Genomic DNA, 5221 nt, shown 5'->3' with positions numbered 1-5221 from the left:
GCCGGGCGCGGAGCGCGGGATGATCGGCGGTTATCCAGAGTCGCCGAAAAAGCCCGGGTCGGTCGTCCGCTAGGAGCCCGTGACCGGCGCGGGGGGCGAGCCCCCCGACGACCTGGCCGGCGCCCGTCGACGGAGCCGTCCGTGAGGTTTTCGGTTTCCCGGGACAGAGCGAACGCGACTCCCGCTGCCGTGGCGTCCAACGGCGCCTCATCCGACCCGTTGCAGTTTATGCTCGGCCGACGAAACAAGGGTTAACGGGCTTCGCTGTCTGGCGGCGCGAGTGAGGTCGCGCGCCGGGCGCGGAGCGCGGGATGATCGGCGGTTATCCCGAGTCGCCGAAAAAGCCCGGGTCGGTCGTCCGCTAGGAGCCCGTGACCGGCGCGGGGGGCGAGCCCCCCGACGACCTGGCCGGCGCTCGTCGACGGAGCCGTCCGTGAGGTTTTCGGTTTCCCGGGACAGAGCGAACGCGACTCCCGCAGCCGTGGCGTCCAACGCCGGCCTCATCTGTCGGCATCGGGCGAGGTCGCGCGCCGGGCGCGGAGCGCGGGATGATCGGCGGTTATCCAGAGTCGCCGAAAAAGCCCGGGTCGGTCGTCCGCTAGGAGCCCGTGACCGGCGCGGGGGGCGAGCCCCCCGACGACCTGGCCGGCGCTCGTCGACGGAGCCGTCCGTGAGGTTTTCGGTTTCCCGGGATAGACCGGACGCGACTCCCGCACCCGTGGCGTCCAACGGCGCCTCATCCGACCCGTTTCAGTTTATGCTCGGCCGCCGACAAACGGGTTCCAACTCGGCCGTCGGGCGGCGAGTGAGGGCGCGCGGCGGGCGCGGAGCGCGGAAGGGTAAGACGACTAGCAGACCCCCTCCCGCGACGCGCACGACGCCCGCCTCGTACTCGGCCGTCGACGAGCGGGTTACTGGGCTTCGCCCAACAGACTCGGCCGTCGGGCGGCGAGTGAGGACGCGCGGCGGGCGCGGAGCGCGGAAGGGTAAGACGACTAGCAGACCCCCTCCCGCGACGCGCACGACGCCCGCCTCGTACTCGGCCGACGAACGGGTTTACTGGGCTTCGCCCGACGGACTCGGCCGCCGAGCGGCGAGCGAGGACGCGCGGCGGGCGCGGAGCGCGGAAGGGTAAGACGCATAGCAGACCCCCTCCCGCGACGCGCACGACGCCGGCCTCGTACTCGGCCGCCGACGAACGGTTCCTGGGCTTCGCTCAAGGGACTCGGCCGTCGGGCGGCGAGCGAGGACGCGCGGCGGGCGCGGAGCGCGGAAGGGTAAGACGACTAGCAGACCCCCTCCCGCGACGCGCACGACGCCGGCCTCGGCCGCCGACGAACGGGTTCCTGGGCTTCGCCCGACGGACTCGGCCGTCGAGCGGCGAGCGAGGACGCGCGGCGGGCGCGGAGCGCGGAAGGGTAAGACGCATAGCAGACCCCCTCCCGCGACGCGCACGACGCCGGCCTCGTACTCGGCCGCCGACGAACGGTTCCTGGGCTTCGCTCAAGGGACTCGGCCGTCGGGCGGCGAGCGAGGACGAGCGGCGGGCGCGGAGCGCGGAAGGGTAAGACGACTAGCAGACCCCCTCCCGCGACGCGCACGACGCCGGCCTCGGCCGCCGACGAACGGGTTCCTGGGCTTCGCCCGACGGACTCGGCCGTCGAGCGGCGAGCGAGGACGCGCGGCGGGCGCGGAGCGCGGAAGGGTAAGACGCATAGCAGACCCCCTCCCGCGACGCGCACGACGCCGGCCTCGTACTCGGCCGCCGACGAACGGTTCCTGGGCTTCGCTCAAGGGACTCGGCCGTCGGGCGGCGAGCGAGGACGAGCGGCGGGCGCGGAGCGCGGAAGGGTAAGACGACTAGCAGACCCCCTCCCGCGACGCGCACGACGCCGGCCTCGGCCGCCGACGAACGGGTTCCTGGGCTTCGCCCGACGGACTCGGCCGTCGAGCGGCGAGCGAGGACGCGCGGCGGGCGCGGAGCGCGGAAGGGTAAGACGCATAGCAGACCCCCTCCCGCGACGCGCACGACGCCGGCCTCGTACTCGGCCGCCGACGAACGGTTCCTGGGCTTCGCTCAAGGGACTCGGCCGTCGGGCGGCGAGCGAGGACGAGCGGCGGGCGCGGAGCGCGGAAGGGTAAGACGCATAGCAGACCCCCTCCCGCGACGCGCACGACGCCGGCCTCGGCCGCCGACGAACGGGTTCCTGGGCTTCGCCCGACGGACTCGGCCGTCGAGCGGCGAGCGAGGACGCGCGGCGGGCGCGGAGCGCGGAAGGGTAAGACGCATAGCAGACCCCCTCCCGCGACGCGCACGACGCCGGCCTCGAACTCGGCCGCCGACGAACGGTTCCTGGGCTTCGCTCAAGGGACTCGGCCGTCGGGCGGCGAGCGAGGACGAGCGGCGGGCGCGGAGCGCGGAAGGGTAAGACGACTAGCAGACCCCCTCCCGCGACGCGCACGACGCCGGCCTCGGCCGCCGACGAACGGGTTCCTGGGCAGCCCGACGGACTCGGCCGTCGAGCGGCGAGCGAGGACGCGCGGCGGGCGCGGAGCGCGGAAGGGTAAGACGCATAGCAGACCCCCTCCCGCGACGCGCACGACGCCGGCCTCGTACTCGGCCGCCGACGAACGGTTCCTGGGCTTCGCTCAAGGGACTCGGCCGTCGGGCGGCGAGCGAGGACGCGCGGCGGGCGCGGAGCGCGGAAGGGTAAGACGCATAGCAGACCCCCTCCCGCGACGCGCACGACGCCGGCCTCGGCCGCCGACGAACGGGTTCCTGGGCTTCGCCCGACGGACTCGGCCGTCGGGCGGCGAGCGAGGACGCGCGGCGGGCGCGGAGCGCGGAAGGGTAAGACGCATAGCAGACCCCCTCCCGCGACGCGCACGACGCCGGCCTCGGACTCGGCCGCCGACGAACGGTTCCTGGGCTTCGCTCAAGGGACTCGGCCGTCGGGCGGCGAGCGAGGACGCGCGGCGGGCGCGGAGCGCGGAAGGGTAAGACGCATAGCAGACCCCCTCCCGCGACGCGCACGACGCCGGCCTCGGCCGCCGACGAACGGGTTCCTGGGCTTCGCCCGACGGACTCGGCCGTCGAGCGGCGAGCGAGGACGCGCGGCGGGCGCGGAGCGCGGAAGGGTAAGACGCATAGCAGACCCCCTCCCGCGACGCGCACGACGCCGGCCTCGGCCGCCGACGAACGGGTTCCTGGGCTTCGCGCGACGGACTCGGCCGTCGGGCGGCGAGCGAGGACGCGCGGCGGGCGCGGAGCGCGGAAGGGTAAGACGCATAGCAGACCCCCTCCCGCGACGCGCACGACGCCCGCCTCGTACTCGGCCGCCGACGAACGGGTTACCGTGCTTCGCCCGGCGGACTCGGCCGTCGAGCGGCGAGCGAGGACGGGCGGCGGGCGCGGAGCGCGGAAGGGTAAGACGCATAGCAGACCCCCTCCCGCGACGCGCACGACGCCGGCCTCGGCCGCCGACGAACGGGTTTGCTGGGCTCCATCCTCCAGCTCAATTACACCCAGCTCTGGTTCCCCTGGCGGCGTCTGGGGACCGGCTGGCCCGCTGTCAGACTTCCAGGGAGGCTGCTTCATCCTCCAGCTCATTCCCCCCGCAGCTCTGGTTCCCCGGGCGGCGTCTGGGGACCGGCTGGCCCGCTGTCGGACTTCCAGGGAGGCTGCTCCATCACCCAGCTCACTCCCCCGCAGCTCTGGTTCCCCAGGCGGCGTCTGGGGACCGGCATTCGCCCCCTTGCTGGAGCTCCAACACTTAGAAAATATTTCAAAAGTGGAGGCCGAGATTCCCCCACGCATGCCCGCCTTTGGTGCTTGATAGTCGGCTTGGAGACCTCCGTAAACCCCCGCTGTCAGACTTCCAGGGAGGCTGCTCCATCCTCCAGCTCAATTACACCCAGCTCTGGTTCCCAGGGCGGCGTCTGGGGACCGGCTGGCCCGCTGTCAGACTTCCAGGGAAGCTGCTCCATCCTCCAGCTCATTCCCCCGCAGCTCTGGTTCCCCGGGCGGCGTCTGGGGACCGGCTGGCCCGCTGTCAGACTTCCAGGGAGGCTGCGCCATCCCCCAGCTCACTCCCCCGCAGCTCTGGTTCCCCGGGCGGCGTCTGGGGACCGGCTGGCCCGCTGTCGGACTTCCAGGGAGGCTGCTCCATCACCCAGCTCACTCTCCGCGCAGCTCTGGTTCCCCGGGCGGCGTCTGGGGTCCGGCTGGCCCGCTGTCAGACTTCCAGGGAGGCTGCTCCATCCCCCAGCTCACTCCCCCCCAGCTCTGGTTCCCCGGGCGGCGTCTGGGGACCGGCATTCGCCTCCTTGCTGGAGCTCAAACACTTAGAAAATATTCAAAAAGTGGAGGCCGAGATTCCCCCACGCATGCCCGCCTGTGGTGCTTGATAGCCGGCTTGGAGACCTCCGTAAACCCCCGCTGTCAGACTTCCAGGGAGGCTGCTCCATCATCCAGCTCAATTACACCCAGATTCTGGTTCCCCGGGCGGCGTCTGGGGTCCGGCTGGCCCGCTGTCAGACTTCCATGGAGGCTGCTCCATCACCCAGCTCACTCTCCCCGCAGCTCTGGTTCCCCGGGCGGCGTCTGGGGACCGGCTGGCCCGCTGTCAGACTTCCATGGAGGCTGCTTCATCCTCCAGCTCACTCCCCCGCAGCTCTGGTTCCCCGGGCGGCGTCTGGGGACCGGCGTTCGCCCCCTTGCTGGAGGTCAAACACTTAGAAAATATTCAAAAAGTGAAGGCCGAGATTCCCCCAAGCATGCCCGCCTTTGGTGCTTGATAGCCGGCTTGGAGACCTCCGCAAAGCCCCGCTGTCAGACTTCCAGGGAGGCTGCTCCATCCTCCAGCTCAATTACACCCAGCTCTGGTTCCCCGGGCGGCGTCTGGGGACCGGCTGGCCCGCTGTCAGACTTCCACGGAGGCTGCTTCATCCTCCAGCTCACTCCCCCGCAGCTCTGGTTCCCCGGGCGGCGTCTGGGGACCGGCGTTCGCCGTCTTGCTGGAGCTCAAACACTTAGAAAATATTCAAAAAGTGGAGGCCGAGATTCCCCCAAGCATACCCGCCTTTGGTGCTTGATAGTCGGCTTGGAGACCTCCGTAAACCCCCGCTGTCAGACTTCCAGGGAGGCTGCTCCATCCTCCAGCTCAATTACACCCAGCTCTGGTTCCCAGGGCGGCGTCTGGGGACCGGCATTCGCCGTCTT

The sequence above is a fragment of the Hippocampus bargibanti genome, unplaced genomic scaffold (assembly GCF_051943395.1).
Source record: "Hippocampus bargibanti isolate YZ-2025 unplaced genomic scaffold, ASM5194339v1 Contig00032, whole genome shotgun sequence".
Lineage (NCBI taxonomy): Eukaryota > Metazoa > Chordata > Actinopteri > Syngnathiformes > Syngnathidae > Hippocampus > Hippocampus bargibanti.
Note: the sequence above shows the minus strand (reverse complement) of the source record.